The following is a 17,467-nucleotide window of genomic DNA, read 5'->3' on the forward strand; positions in this document are numbered from 1 at the left end:
TGTATGTATGTATGTGTGTATGTGTGTGTATATATATATATATATATATATATATATATATATATAAAAATAATTATATTTTTTTTTTTTTGCAATCCATTCTAATGAATACACTGCTGTTTCTTCACATTCTACTTATGAGTTCACTATGAAAACATGCAAACTGAGAATTAGTTAAAGCAGTTTTAGATTTGGACCAGACGCTTTTTTTTCTTTTTTCTTTTTTTTTTCTTAATTTATTAAATGGTTAAATACGGCTTCGGCTCTTTTTGTCATTATTATACCTTGCTGTGAGATAATCTCAGTTGACAATTCCCATTTTGTTAATGAGATTGGGTACATTTACTCACTGCTGAGCTGTAAATAAGTTAATGCCGCACGTACCAATCACATTTAATGGGATAAAGACTGTTCTGTAACATAGTAAAACTTTGTCCTCGGCACTCTGCCACAGCAATTCATTGTAATTTGGCAAGGGAAATGGCGCCATCTGCTGCCCTGTGGAGGTATCACTACATTTTACAGTTTAGTAAACCTGTCTCATACCTACTGATAATTATGGCAAAGTAGCGGTCATCTGCGTATGAGATCCCTGCGATGAAGACACCCGCCTGACACGTATTGATTCAGCATGCTTTTGAACTAGATGAAGTGTTCTTAATGTGACGATGATCAATGAAATATGATACAGTTCATTTGTTTGCTGAGTGGCCATTTTATGCTGAATAATAAACCATCCTAAAATGAAGCAGTAAGACACCATACAAAGGAAGGACTTATGGTAAAAAATTACCTTCCTGTAGTATTAAAAGGAAACTGTCAAATATTGTGGTGTGAGATACTATGTGTGTGGTGGCTTGTGGTTCTGTAACATGCTTTTATACACATTCTATCTGTAGTGATTTTTATAACTTTCGGCGCTTCTACCTTTTATCGGTTCCTGCTCGCAGTGTCCCTGTCTTGGACTCGCGCACACTAGGCCCAATTTAATAGGAAGCCTATTAACTCATCAGTGTGTTTTTAATGAGGTGTATTCTATGGTAATTTGGTCCTTGTCCTCTATTTCTTGGGGAGAATGGTTAGTGAAGAGTGACTGGCTTTTAGTTCTTTCTGTACATAGCGCTGTATATGGACGTAGCGGATACAAGATGTATTTTGCTATTCGCTGCTCAATTGAAATGATATAAAATGTATCAGGCTGCTCATACATGTCCAGGTCTTCAGATGCAAAACTGGATGTGGATTCAAAAAAGGGGAGAAAGAGAATCTTCCCTTTATGATCCTTACCTGGTTTTAGCCTCAGAACTGCATCTGAAAACCCGAATGTCTACAACAGCAGTGTCGTTCCTTTCCTACGGCTTTCGCCCCAATCCGCAGCAGAATTTTCATGTGTTTTTTAAAGATTTTGACATGGATTTGCCCCTAGATTTCACCCTTTGGATTGCAAAGAGTGAAATCTGTATGGAAAATCCATCCGAACAAAAGAATCTGCACCGCAGGTCAAATTTCTGCACTGTGTACATGAGATATTGAAAATCTCATCTATCTAGCTGGTATTATATTACATGTGAATTTTCCGCACATAATGCGCACTGTATGCATTTTACCCTTTAGGTTTACATTAAGCAAGTAGTGATGATTGGAATAAACTTGTTAGAAATAATTAAAAATTAAATAAGATAATAAAATAAAAAGACTAGGAATCGTAATGTTTTAATGAATAGTACTGTTTTCTTGACACAATATTAAGATACCTTGTCGTGCAAGGTTTTCCCATCTCTAACCCAGAAGACGGTGTAACTCGGAACAAGACCTTGGCGGTTGGCACTGATGAACACGCCTAGCGTTTGACTTAAATTATCGTCCAGGTTCAGGAACTCCCTCTGGTCAGACTAGAAGGGGGGCTTTATTTACTGTGTAATCTGTTAATATTTATTGAGACATTGTCTCTGGAAAAGTCAAACAGAGTTGTAGAAAGAATCCCCATCATCCTTTCTCAGCCCATGTTGACATTGGGACCACTTCCCTCCCCTTTACATTTGCTGCGTATATGTAGTGATCTCTTATTCCATACACTTACATATTACTCAATCGAATGTGACAAGTGTAGCAGCATTTGTCACTTTTTACATTTCTGATGGACAGTCCACGAAAAGGCAGCAATTCAGAATGGTTCCTGGTAGCCATTGTTTTCGATGTAAGGTTGCCCTGGCCCTGATTCACCAGCAGAGAGCACACTGCTGCCGGCCGGGGGAGGGGGTTCATGAACAATAGGTGGATTAGGCCTGGATAACTCTCGTACTTGGCTAATAAGTCATTAGTTTTGTTTCATCCCTCCAAGTAATGGTTAAATAGGCACCGAATAGCGTTCTCCTCGGGTTATGATCTGTTACTTTTAGCTGTAAACAGTCCTGAAACATAAAATTCCAAGAAGGTGCTTTATTCATCTGTCGATTAAGCATTTTCAGGGGATCATCATGTCACAAACCTTCCTTTAGAAAGTTCTACCAGACTGCAGTATCATGTTGCGGAATAATGACCACTGAACATGTACGGTCCAGCAAACATGCGGGATCCTTAGGTTTAAGGTTCCTATTTGGAGGACATTAATTGTAAAGTTGTTGCCGTTTGTAGTTGTCTATAATTTTATAAAATGATATCATGTCTCTATTATATCGTGTGAATAAGGTTTATGTTGTTAGTTATATCATAAAAACAATAGTGTGAGGCGGATATATCACAGCAGTCTTAAAGAAGATTAGTGAAGCACAATTACCCGTCGTCCGGCTGCAGATCATTGGTTTGTAGTGTCGTGAAGAAACTGTATTACTTACATGATGTCTACTTTATCATCTTTTTGTTTTCATTTAAGGATTCTTTATTTCTTACAGTAGATGATAGTAGTAGCTTGTTTAGCATAGTATCCTGCTTTATCTGGTTATTGTACACTGTGTGCCAGTTACGTATAGTCCAGTTTGTTCCCAATAGTTGGGTGGGATGTGCGACCATCCCTTTAAAGACGCCTTTCATGTATCTACAGTTGCAGAGGGTGCATTATATTTAGAATTCTTTTGAACTTTTTTTTATCGTGTTGATTATGATTTTTTCATTGTATTGGTTTTATAGTGCATTCACATTTCTTGTTGTTTTTTGGATGTACTATCAGGAAGATGATGAAAGCTGGACAGGATATGATTTTAGTTTTTTATGGTTGAAATATAAAATCTCTTTACGACTTTACACTGTACTTGTAAGACATTTATGGCTATACTTTGGAGTATTAGTTTACTTGTTCTTAAATAAACCTTGCTGTTAAATTCAGGAATATTTGTTACTTTTTCCTCCGATTTCTTTTTGTTAAATTCTTTATAATTGCAGATTGAATCTATCAGACTGCTTTTGGGTACAGTATTTCTTTATGTTGTAGGAGGAAAAAAATGTTTCAATTGGCTGAAATTACCCTTCCAAGCAATGTGCCATTAGACCATGAAAATACATGAATACTAGTTCTTTACGGGTTTTTTTTTTTTTTTTTTTCTATATTTTTATTTTTATACCCTATTTTTTTTTTTTTTTTTGCAAGTTCGCTTTCTTATAGAAAGAACATCGAACCATAAAGTATATATCATACACAATGCTAGTAGAGCGCCTCAATTTATTTTCTTTTATTTTTTAATCTCTGAACTGATTTATTAGTATTTTTTTTATTTCACCCTTCAGCATATGATATTGTATATCACTAAGTCTCTTACTTGATAAGATAAATTAATAGTTTGCATGCTCTTCAGCAGAGCACACACTACCATAGCTCTACTCCCATTGTGAAGGTAAACAGAAAAGTGAATCTAGTGGCTGTAATTGACAGGTTACCAACCACTTATTCCAGAGGTGTCTTAGATTTCTACTAGAGATGGGAGTTCACAGGGTGAAGTAGTGCAGGTACATTACGTTATTTGGAGATGGTTGGCTGACAGGTAGTTTTTGCTTAATAATATCTCCAAGACAAGGAATAATTAAAATACAGTATAATTCATTTTTTTCCTATTAGCAGCATGTTTTAATGAGGTCCTACCTGCTTGTTTAGTCTTTGGGTATGTTGAGGACAAGCATATTACGGTATATTGTGTAGAAATGAAAAATTTCCATTTCTAGTCGATTGTCTAGTAGCCCCTGATTAAAATGGATCTGGATGGAATAAAATGTAAAATAAAATCCAAATGTTATGTGGGTAATCAAATCTTACAAACCTCAAAGTTACACTCAATGAAAGCAATTATTGAAAGTATTTTATTCCTATGTAATGGTCATGTTTATACCCCAAGACCTTGCTCCTTTAACATCTTAAGGAGCCAGACAATTTTCATGTTTTTATTTTAGTTTTTTCTTCCCCACCTTCCAAGAGTGATAGCTTTTTTTTACTTTTCTGTTCAAATAGCTAGACAAGGGCTTGTTTTTTTTATAGGACAAGTTGTATTTTGTAATGTCTTGGAAAAAGGGAAAAATTAACTTACTCTGGGGGTCATATATTTGTATATATGTGCGTATATTTATTTTTATTCTCTTTGAAAAAAAAAATTCTTTGCATTATGGTAACTTTCCTTGTATTTCCATCGAAAGAGCTTTGTGAGGGCTTGTTTTTTTTGCAGAGCGAGCTGTAGTTTATCTATTTCTTTTAGAGGTATATATGACTTTTTTTAAATCACTTTTAATAAAGAAAATTTAAGGAGGTGATTTGAAAACAGTATAACAGTAAATGAGCCATTTTTATTCTTTGTCTCATGATGTTCCACAATGATTATTTTTATATTTTTATGCTTTTGACGTTTTTGGATGCAGCAATACAAATTATGTTTTATTTTTTATTGTTTATTTTTATATAAAAAAATGGGAAAGGGTGATTTGAATTTTTTATATATTTAAAATAATTTTTTATGTATGTTTATACTACTGGAATTTGACAGGCATCCTATTAAGCCATTCCTCAGGCAGGGCTTAAAGGGGTTGTCTCACTTCAGCAAGTGGCATTTATCATGTAGAGAAAGTTAGTACAAGGCAATTACTAATGTATTGTTATTATCCATATTGCCTCTTTTGCTGGCTGGATTCATTTTCCCATCATATTATATACTGCTTGTCTCTATGGTTATAACCACACTGCAATCCCTCAGTGGTGGTCGTGCTTGCACACTATAGGAAAAATCGCCGGACTGTGGTAGCACTCATAGGCTGGTGCTTTTTCCTAAAGTCTGCAAGCACGACCACCACTGATGGATTGCAGGGTGGTCATAACCGTGGAAACAATCAGTGTATAAAGTGATAGAAAAACGAATCCTGCTGACAAGGGAAGCAATATGGATAGTTAAAATACATTAGTAAGTTCCTTGTATTAACTTCCTCTACCCAATAAATGTCATTTGCTGAAGTGAGACAACAGGCAGGTAGTTAGCTATGGCATGCCTGGGAGCCTTCACAAGGTCCTAGTCTGCCATAGTAACTGATCAGAACCCCCTCCCTCTGCCTAACCCCTCAGACGCTCAGGTCCAAGGGGTTAATCCTGGTCATTGCAGACAGGTGTCAGCTATATCACACAGCTGATTCCCTGTATGATGTTGTGATGGGGTTAATAATTAAAATTTTGATCTAGTATCTAACACTTTTGGTTGTCCTTAAAGTAGTTGGCCTGTACGTGATATTAAACAATAGTGCTGGACCACAGTTTTGAGGTTAGCTTTGTCAGTATATAAAAATAAAGAAAATGAGTTCAGCAGCTACAAACCCTGCCTATTAAAGAGGGTAAGGGTGCTGGGAAATCCAGTATGAAATAGTTCAGCTCCACAAAGTTATACACAGAAAGTCTCTAGGTTTATACAGTATATTCAGTGTGTTAAAGAAAATTGGACCCATTTTGAACAACTTGAAACATAAAAAAGAAGGCTGATATGTGTAAGACATGGGGGAATTGAAAATCAGGTCTTGATAAGGGGGCAGTCTTCTGAAAGTGCGAGCCTGATGAGAGGTTTCACTGCATAATCTGCCACTCTGATAGTTAGGGAAACAAGCTGCAAGAAAAGGGAATTTCAAAGCACAATATGGCTATTGCTTATAGCACGAGATGTGATATGTCCACTCGGGACTCTTACAGGTGTTGGATTCTGTGGACACTGAATGCAGACTTATTCAGAAAGGAAGCCTTTCCTATGATAAACATAAATGGGCTAGGCTGCATTACAAACATTTCCCTTCTTTCTCTCTTTCATTTTTTTTTATGACCTTATAGCTAGAAAATAAAATGTCAATAGAGCCTGTTCTACAAAAAAAAAAAAGTTTACACTTAAAAGAAAAAAGAAACTTGCTCTCCCCCCCCTTTCTTTTCTCGCATCTGCTCATCCTCCATTTCTGCTCTTCCTCCATTTCTGCTCTTCTCGTCTTTTCTTCCTCGCCATTTTATTTCTCTCTCTTCTTGCCTTCCTTCCCTTCTAGCTTCCCTCCATTTTCTCCCCCACCTCTAACTCCATCACTTTCCTCTTGATTTTTTTTTTTTTCATTCCTTTCTTCCTGCTTCCTTCATTTTCATTGTTCCCCTCCTAGCTTTTTTTATTTCCTCCATCCTATAAGTCTCCCTTTCACCCTATCTACTTCTCTATTCAACTCCCAATTGGTCTCTCTCCCAAAGTCTTTCTTATTTAGCTGCTTTTCTTTTTGTTCTTCCTGAAAATTCTGATATAACTCGTTCCCAAAAACTGGAGTTACATGCTTTGCGTTACATTTATCAAGTGCTTTTTACACAACCATCTAGAGATGTGGTCAATGGGTGTGACTTAGAAGGAAAGGGATGGGCGCCAAAAGTTCTGTTGCAAAATAAGCTAGCTTTATAGGTGATTTCAACTTAAGCTAGACCGTTTAAAGATGCACCAAATTTATTATCCAGCATCAGTCACTGTAATAAATCAGACACATCTTTAGACTGCCTAATATCTGGTCCTCGCCTCGGTCTCTGCAGAGAACACCGTGCAGCGATGTCCTCCCTGGCATGCTTAAAAATTACCATTACCCGATGAATGAGCGGGCATTTGCAGGCAGTATTAGACTGCCAGATGATTGTTAATGAGCGTTCATAGGAACGCTCGTTAGCGGTCATCTGCCTGAAAATCTGCAGTCTAATACACTCTATAGGATATACAGCTACAGCCAAGTAAACACAGGCCACCAGGGGGGACTGGAGCGGAAGCACTGTCACAGGATTTAACTGGTGTAAACACATTATTTTATTGTTTTATAACATCTACCTTCTTGGGCCAAATTTTCCAACAGCTCGAAAATACCATTCAAGCCCTTGCCGCACCACAACATAACTGTGCATTGCCCACAGCTCCATTGGTTGAAAAATAAAAACGTTATGGCTTTTAGAATATGGGCACCCAAAAAAAGTTATAAATTTTTTTTTTTTATTTAAAACATAAAAACTACAGTAGAAATTTTGTATCCTCATAATCATATTAACCCACAAAATAAAGTTAACATGTCAATTGTACCATGCGGTGAATTCTGTGGGGCCAAAAATTTCCATAATTGCTGCTTTTTTGTTTATTCTGCCTGTGGAATAAAAAGTGGTACCAATGAAAACTGCAGCAAAAAAAAAAGCAACTCACAAAGCATTGTCAAATGAAAAGTAAAATTGTATAGCTCTCAGGATTATTAGTAAGACCTAAGAAAAAGCTATAAAAATTTGGTATCACCACAATTGTACTGACCTACTGAATAAGGGTAGGTCTACACAATGACATTTGTCGCGTGACTTACTGCGACGCGACAATCGCAGAAAAATCCATCTAGTTTCGTTTAACTATGAGATACATTATAAAGGGCAAGTGCTATATCATTGCAGGGAATTGCGTACCTACTGTATGTAAGTAAGTAACATGTCCCCAACACACGTTTCTCATTAAAGGGATTATGCTGTGACTGGTGTAAAAATAAAAATCGGACATCATATAGTACATGCTAATCAATTTCTAACATAGAAAGAACTAGCCCTGTTCCTCACATGGGTCCAGAGACCTCCACATTAATTGCACCAATTGCTCTTTTAGATTGTCTTCAGAGGATGTGTCTTTTCTCAGGGGTGTGTCCTTTTTGCTGTAGCTATCTCTCTGTAACCTGCCACAGCTTCTAAATATTTTTAACCAAAAGGGGTGCTTTTGGTGGGTTTTGAACTAATGGTGGTCTGTGCATGACACTACTATGGGGGATCTGTGAATAGCACTGTTGTGGGGGGATCTGTGGATGGCACTGATGGCACTGTACTACTTACTAAATGTCCTGTAGCAGGCAGAGCAGGGCGGGCGGGCGGGCGGCTGTAACTCACTGATGTCAGGCTGGGGTTTGGAACCTCAATTAAAGTTATTGTTATAAAAGGTTTAGGCATTAAGAAAGAGTGAGTGAGCGGCGGGGCCGGAGTACAGTGACCGCACCGCCCCGCCGCATTTGCATGACACCGGCTCCTCCTCCCTCCCCCCTCCAGCTGATACATCGCAGTCTGCGATGTAAAATGGCAGCATTCGCCCCATAAGATGCAGGGGCATTTTTTTCAGTGGGGGGGGGGGGGGTGCGTCTTATGGGGCGAAAAATACGGTAGTTATGAGAGCTTGTTTTTTGCAAAATGAATTGTAATTTTTAATGTAACTTTTTAGTAACATTATTTTTGGCTGGGTGGTAATGGGGGAAAAAAAGCAATTCCACCATTGTCCTGTGCACTTTACAGTTACTACATTCACCATGTTGCATAACTAGCATGTTACTTTTATTCTGTGGGTCAATACGATTGCATCTATACCAAATATGTGTAGTTTTATCTGTAATTTACTACTTTTGAGTAATAATGGCACATTTCATGGGAAAACAATAGTTTTTTATGTAGCCACAAGAGCTATAACTTATTCATTTTTCTAATGATATAGCAGTTTGGGGCTCGTTTTTTGTGGGCGAGATATTGTTTTCATTGGTACCATTGTACATTGAACTTATTGATTAAGATTTTTTTTGTTTGGGGTCGGGGGGGGGGGGGAGGGTATTTGAGCGCAAATAGAAAAAGTCCATTTTTTTTTTAAAATCTATTGCATGAGTTATAGTGAACACTGCAATACCGTATGCATGTGTGTGTTTCTTTTCCTACTTCTACAAAATTAAGGCTACATGCACACCAAAAAAGTCTGTTAAAAACGGATAAACTGTCCATTTTTAACAGTCTTTATTATTTTTATTTTTTTTTTATATAACTGATGCCATTCTGACCCAGACGTTAAAAAACTGACCCATTCAACTGTATGGGGGCAGTCTGTCAGTGAAAAGCGTACAAGATAGAACATGTTCCTTTTTTTGTAGGTCCGTTTTTTCCCTGACCATAAAAAAAACTGCCGTGTGAATAACCCCATAGACTACAATTGGTCTTAAAACAGACATGTAATGGTCGTGTGCATGTAGCCTAAACCATTTTTATTTTTAATGGAATTTTTTAGTGTTTTTTAATTAAACTGTATTCATCTTTAATCATTCATTCACCTGGGGACATCGCTTTTATAGTGCACTGGGCCCGATACCGACATGGAGCCCCCTCCCTCAGTGTAGCTGCCTAGATGCCACCATTGCTATCGACCACAGCTTTTAGGGAGTTAAACAGCCAAGATCGGAGTGATCTACGATCCAGGCAATTACAGCAGAAGCCTGACTACAGTTATTGCAAGGCTCCTGCAGTAATCTTGAGCACTGTATCAACACAGCCTGTATGGGGTCTCTATAGTACATGCTGCCCGCTTCATGATTAATTACGTGTGCAGCTGGGAATTAACAGACTACACAGTCTGCGCTGATACATCCAGACCAAATAAACTTGATTATTTTTTTTTTTTTTTTAAAGGCTCTGGGTTGGGCACTAAAAGGGCAAAATAATCAAATTGATTTGGTTAATTGCCCAGTCCTACTATACCGTTTAAACACCAGGTGGCACCATTTATAATGAAGTAAAAAGATCTCACAACTGGAGCATTTTTGTAACAAAAAGTAAATTATTACAACTTCCATTCTTTTTGTAGACCTACTTTCAAGGGTCTGAAATTGGAGTCAGTCTTCAGGGAATATGTTGGTACAACAAGCAGTGCAAGTGTGGCCACCTCTCCATTCACTGCTCTAGGACTGCCGGAAATAACCCAGGTGGGACATTCAGCTATTTTTGGAAGTCCCATAGCAGTAAATGGAGAGAAACCACGCATGAATGTTGTGCTCTCTTTCACTTCAGGGGCCCCATTCTGTAGATAGCATCGGGTGGACCCGCAGCTATAACAATAGTTTGCTAACAGCACAGGGATTGTGCTGCCGACAAGATCTAAAGTGAATGGGAGATGAACTACTGTAATAAGGATTGTTCGTCCCAACGTTCATTTTGAATTGGGCCTGTGAAGGACTTGTTATTGACCTGTCATCAGGCCGTGTAAGAGGACCCTAAGTATCTTCATGCTGCTTCTCCCTTAATTAAAAGAAATACTATAGGTGAAGGGGCATTACTGGGCATGCTACGGAGAACAGGAAGCACATTTTGACATTTTATCAAAACTAACAGTGCAATAATTAATTTCTAGCCTGAAATTGGCAGAGGTGTTGTCCTGGTGGTTGTTGCTTTGCCACTAACCCATGTTAGTGTATAGAGGTTGTTCTGGACTCTTAAAGGGATATTCTGATTATGTAATGTTATCCCCTATCCACGGCGTATGGGGGCTCCCGTTCTCATGATCAGTATGGGGCCTGGTGGTAGGACCCTCTCTGATCTAATAGTTATTCCCGATCTTGTGAGTAAGGGATAATGTTGGGTAACCGGGATACCCCTTTAACCACTTCTTGACTTTCGCTGGACATGTATGTTGGATGTCAGGTTTTTAACCCTTTGATCTAAATGGATGTAGCTGTATGTCCAGACTGCATGTAAGTTTCTGTAATCGAACATATAGCTACGTCCAAACATTTACCAGATGTTGGGACAAGTGTCACAGCCTCAGAGAAGCCGGCAAAGGACTAATCAGAGTGGTCCCTTGCGAGCGATTGCTCTGATTGGTTAGTCTGTACAGACTAACCATTCAGAGACTAGAACATTTAAAACGGCTATTTTCAGGCTCTGACCTCCACCATTTGTGACGGTGGAAATCAGAGCCTGAATAACAGTAATGGCTGGCCCCTCGGTGCCCATGCCACCCCAATGCTTGAGATGGCAATGACTTAGTGACTGAGCCGCCGCCATCAGCAGCAGGTGTCAGCTGTAATATACAGCCGACACTGCTGCAACAGCTGAAATCAGTGCTGGTACCACTTCACGCTGTTTAACCCCTTAGATGTCACGAGTAGCCACAGCGGCATCCATGGGGTTAACAGCACCCTCTCTTCCTCCTTCAGGCCGTTGTACTGCAATGTCAGCGTCCCTATGGTTGCCATGCAGCCAGAGCCCTTACAAAAGCCTCCAGGCTTGCCATGTATCTAAGCCTGCCAGGCCCTGCCAGAGGCAGGGTCTGATCAGGCTTAGGGCTCATACACACGAATGTTGCAGAGGGCAAATTGCGGGCCGCCGTATGCGGATGCAGGCGATCCGCATCTGACGGTCCACACCGCAAAAAGTAGTTCATGCACAGAAAACAGTGTTTCCGTACCTCCGTTCCGCTCCACACCTTCGCATTGCGGACCCATTCAAAAAATGTGGTGCACAATTTGCCGGTGCCCACATATTGGGGACCCACTGTTGGCGGGCTGCAATAAGGGCACCAGCCGACAACTGTTGTGTACATGAGCCCTTAGAGTCAGTGTAAAACTAACATTACGTTGCACTGCAATTGAAGGCTATTGCAGTGCATTGTACAGCCACCAGACCCACTGGATTTTCAAGAACCAAGTGGGACTGGGTGTAAAAAAAAAAAAAAAGTATAATAAAATGTAAAATAGAATTTTCAATTGAAATAGGAGTTAGCTTTTTCCTATATATGCTCATTTATAATTGGTGAAAAAGATTTTTTTTAAACTACACATAATTGGTATTGCTACGTCCTTAATGACCTGATCTATAAAATGATCATTACTTATCCGACCGTGGTAAAAACTGTGAAATAAAATTAAACAATGTTGACGAAGTTGCTGTTTTTGTCACCTCACCTTTCAAAAAAATTGTATAAAAGCAATCAAAAAGTCATATATACTCCAAAATCGTACCAATAAAAAATACAGTCAATACAGCCAAAAATAAGTCTTCAGACAGCTATATTGGAGAAAAATAAAAAAGTTATGGATGTTAGTCTATGTCAATAAAAAATACAATGTATTTTTTATTTAAATTTTTTTTATGATGTATTAGTAGTAAAACATTAAAAAACTATATAAATTTGGTATGGTTTAGTTATCATATCGTATATACTACATGGAGAACCCCATAAAAAATAAAAACAAGCACTGACAGAGTGGCAATTTTTGCAAATCTCACCTCCCAAAAAAATGAAATAAAAATGTTCAAAAAGTCATAGGTACCTCAAAATGGTATCAATAAAACTACAGCCCTCAGACAGCTGCCTTGATAAAAAAATAATAATATGGGTCTTAAAATATGGTGATTTTTATGATAAAAAATAGTATAGAATATACTAGTATATGGCAACACACAATAAACAACATGGACAGAATTGTTATTGCAGAATTATTTGACCATCTTGCCTCCCAAAATATGGAACAGAAAACATATGTACCCCAAAAGGGTGCCACTGAAAACTACAGCCCATCCCACAAAAAAACAAGTGCTCATACAGCTCCTGTAAAAAATAAAAATGTAATGGTTTTAGAATATGACGATACAAAATCATATTACAAGTAATTTTACAAGGCAAAAATAGTAAAATTTAAATATAAATTTGGTGTTGCCATCAGGGGTGGATTGGCCATAGTCCTTACAGGGAAATTAGCCGGTGGGCTGATGGTCGGCCAGTGGAAGTTTTTGGTGACTTATTTTGTGCTGCTGGCAGTATTTTGTGATGGACTGTGGTGTTTGGCTCTGTTGGGGTGGTATATTGTGCCACAATATGGTATTGCTGTCCCTGCCTTCCATCAATTTGGACCCAACTACAAAATACTTTTAGTATTTATTTTTCAGGGCCACTTTAAGTTCCCAGTCCGCCCCTGATCACCATAACTGTATCAACCACGGAATAAAGTGATCATGTTATTTATAGAGTTTGGTAAGGCCTCATTCAGACGGCCGTAGTGTTTTGCGGATCCGCAGAACACAGATACCGGCCGTGTGCATTCTGCAATTGAGGAACGGGTGCGGACCCGATCATACGGCCATCTGTATAGGCCCTAGTCCACTTAAAAAATAACAATAAAAACCATTGACAGAAGTGCAATTTTTGCCCACCTCATTTCTCATAAAATGAAACAAAAAGAGATCAAACAGTCATATATTCCAAAATATGATTTCTAGCCTTTCTGCTGCCTGAGGCAAAAAAAATTCCACCCCCGTGCCAAATTCTAAATCCACCCCCTTCCCCCAGCCTTACTGTTCAAGACACAAGTCGATGGACATTACTAGAGATGAGCGAATTTCATATTTTGAAATTTGTTCACGCTTGTTCACTGGTAAAAGGTGAATTGCGTTATGGATTCCGTTACCACGGACCATAATGCAATTCTATGACGGAATCCATAACTGAATGCCTTTAGAGGCATTCCAGTATTGATTCCGTCATAATAGAAGTCTATGGGCTGCAAAACGGATCTGTCCTGTTTCCGTTATGCAGGGGAGTAAATCCAGTGATGTCTCCTCTGATGTAGTTCTATTTCTTCATCTTCTCCATTCAGATATGAGACCATCTTGGTGATTTCTTTCAGCCATGTCTTGTATCTGCAGAGTGTGACACACAGACATCTTTTTTATACCTCACTTTTCCATCATCCCCTGCTCCTGGTTCCCCAACATTGTGATCCTGCTTTTGTAATGCTAGCATGTATATTGCACCCACCCCCCTTCCAGTTATATAATGCCCTCCTGTACTGGTAGTACATATAATGCTTCCCTTGTGGTAGTATATACACTACTCACAAAATGTTAAGGATATTTGGCTTTCGAAAAACTCAAGAAAGGCCAAGTTCAACGACCAGACCTATTTACTCCCAAAATAATATTTGGCTTTTGGGTGAAATTTATGGAAAAAGTTCATGCTACAGTTATATTATATCATGAAAGTAGGGCATTTAAGTAGAAGCATGCGATAGTGATTTCCTCATCTCAAACAATTTATTGAAATAAAAGCCAACAACAGTGGTGGGTATACCCCCACAAAAATGTCATTGTCTCAATAACTTGTCATGTAGCCTTGAGCATCAATTACAGCTTGATAAGACCTCTCCTGGTGTTTACAAGTCGACTGTGGTGCAGACTTACGCGCCTCTACACAGCGACTCAGCGGATCCCTTAGGTTTTCGATGGAATTCAGATCTGGAAAAAGTGCAGGTCACTCCATTTGAGGTACCCCAGTCTCCAGCATCATCCCTAATGATGCGACATCAATGAGTCGTCCATGAAGATGAAATTAGGCCTGTGTTCAGAGGCATAATGACTGGATTAATGATGTTATTCAAGTAGTATGGGCTTGCCACTGTACCATTCACAAATTGTAGGGCAGTCCTGTATTGACTAAACACACCTGCCCACACTGTAAGATACCACCACCACCAAAGGCTGATCTGTTGACAACAGTGGCTGATGCATAGTATCATGATGTCAACATAATCCGACGTGCCCAAAGATGCATAGACGTGAACGGGGACAACTTTTAGCATCTTTTGTGACTTGTGGGTAATTTTAAAATAAAAATCCACTTGCTCGTTCATCTTACCATACTGTCTCTAGAAGCGGGCTACATTTTCGTGGGCCACCCTGTATAATGCCCCCTCTGTAGTGGTAGTATATAAATCCCCTCTGTGATTTATAGTGCCCCCTACGTAGTGGTAGTATATATAATGGCCCCTCTGTAGTGGAAGTTTATATAATGGCCCCTCTGTAGTGGTAGTATATATAATGGCCCCTCTGTAGTGGTAGTTTTTATAATGGCCTCTCTGTAGTGGTAGTTTATATAATGGCCCCTCTGTAGTGGAAGTTTATATAATGGCCCCTCTGTAGTGGTAGTATATATAATGGCCTCTCTGTAGTGGTAGTTTTTATAATGGCCTCTCTGTAGTGGTAGTTTTTATAATGGCCCCTCTGTAGTGGTAGTTTTTATAATGGCCCCTCTGTAGTGGTAGTTTTTATAATGGCCCCTCTGTAGTGGTAGTATATATAATGGCCCCTCTGTAGTGGTAGTATATATAATGGCCCCTCCATAGTGGAAGTTTTTATAAAGCCCCCTCTGTAGTGGTAGTATATATAATGGCCCCTCTGTAGTGGTAGTATATATAATGGCCCCTCTGTAGTGGTAGTATATATAATGGCCCCTCTGTAGTGGTAGTATATATAATGGCCCCTCTGTAGTGGTAGTTTATATAATGGCCCCTCTGTAGTGGTAGTTTTTATAATGGCCCCTCTGTAGTGGTAGTATATATAATAGCCCCTCTGTAGTAGTATATGTAATGGCCCCACTGTAGTGGTAGTATAGATGATGGCCCCTCTGTAGTGGTAGTATATACGATAGCCCCTCTGTAGTGAAAGTTTTTATAATGGCCCCTCTGTAGTGGTAGTATATATAATGGCCCCACTGTAGTGGTAGTTTTTATAATGGCCCCTCTGTAGTGGTAGTATATATAATGGCCCCACTGTACTGGTAGTTTTTATAATGGCCCCTCTGTAGTGGTAGTTTATATAATGGCTCCTCTGTAGTGGTAGTTTTTATAATGGCCCCTCTGTAGTGCTAGTTTTTTATAATGGCCCCTCTGTAGTGGTAGTTTTTATAATGGCCCCTCTGTAGTGGTAGTATATAAATCCCCTCTGTGATTTATAGTGCCCCCTACGTAGTGGTAGTATATATAATGGCCCCTCTGTAGTGGAAGTTTATATAATGGCCCTCTGTAGTGGTAGTATATATAATGGCCCCTCTGTAGTGGTAGTTTTTATAATGGCCTCTCTGTAGTGGTAGTTTATATAATGGCCCCTCTGTAGTGGTAGTATATATAATGGCCTCTCTGTAGTGGTAGTTTTTATAATGGCCTCTCTGTAGTGGTAGTTTTTATAATGGCCCCTCTGTAGTGGTAGTTTATATAATGGCCCCTCTGTAGTGGTAGTTTTTATAATGGCCCCTCTGTAGTGGTAGCTTTTTATAATGGCCCCTCTGTAGTGGTAGTATATATAATAGCCCCTCTGTAGTAGTATATGTAATGGCCCCACTGTAGTGGTAGTATATATGATGGCCCCTCTGTAGTGGTAGTATATACGATAGCCCCTCTGTAGTGAAAGTTTTTATAATGGCCCCTCTGTAGTGGTAGTATATATAATGGCCCCACTGTAGTGGTAGTTTTTATAATGGCCCCTCTGTAGTGGTAGTATATATAATGGCCCCACTGTACTGGTAGTTTTTATAATGGCCCCTCTGTAGTGGTAGTTTATATAATGGCTCCTCTGTAGTGGTAGTTTTTATAATGGCCCCTCTGTAGTGCTAGTTTTTTATAATGGCCCCTCTGTAGTGGTAGTTTTTATAATGACCCCTCTGTAGTGGTAGTATATATAATGTTCTCCCCCGCCCCCTATTGTGGCCCCGGTAGTGGCAGAATATACACAGTAAAAAAAAAATATATATATTCACCTGTGTTTCATTTTCTGCCACCGGGTACTGTGCCCTGCCTTAAACAGATGCCCCTCAGAGGCAGGTCAGTCACCACCTGAGGCGAGATATTCATCTTGTCTCATGGCAGAAGTGGGCCTGCTGGAGCAAATCTGTTTCTGGCAAATTTTTATGGGCCCTGCTCTCTTCCTAGCTCATTTGTAAGAAAAGGGTTATTAGATAATCTGGGTATATCTATTGAATAGACCACTTTCACACATGTACTCTTGGTTTCAACAAAATTAGTGTTTACTTAACTAAAGGGAATCTGTCACCCAGATAGGAATAAGTATCTCAGATGCTCTATAGAGAATACTTAACAACCACTGAACTCCCAAATCCTCAATTGGTTGAGGGATATTTACATACAGTGAGGAACAGAAGTATTTGAACACCCTGAGATTTTGTAAGTTCTTCCACTTAGAAATCATGGAGGGGTCTGAAATTCACATTGTAGGTGCATTCCCACTCTGAGAGACAGAATAAAAAATAAAATCCAGGAAATCACATTGTATGATTTTTAAAGAATGTATTTGTCTTGCACTGCTGAAAATCAGTGTTAATATTTGGTACAGAAGCCTTTGTTTGCAATTACAGAGGTTAAACGTTTCCTGTAGTTCTTGACCAGGTATGCACACACT

General features: G+C 39.0%; 1 protein-coding gene across 1 annotated transcript in view; it reads left to right on the forward strand.

Moving 5' to 3' along the window:
• LOC122924893 (zinc finger CCHC domain-containing protein 7-like) overlaps positions 1–17,467 on the forward strand; it is a 172,423-nt gene that overhangs the window by 127,102 nt on the left and 27,854 nt on the right. The window lies entirely within an intron of this gene.

The sequence above is a fragment of the Bufo gargarizans genome, chromosome 1 (genome assembly GCF_014858855.1).
Source record: "Bufo gargarizans isolate SCDJY-AF-19 chromosome 1, ASM1485885v1, whole genome shotgun sequence".
Classification (NCBI taxonomy): Eukaryota; Metazoa; Chordata; class Amphibia; order Anura; family Bufonidae; genus Bufo; species Bufo gargarizans.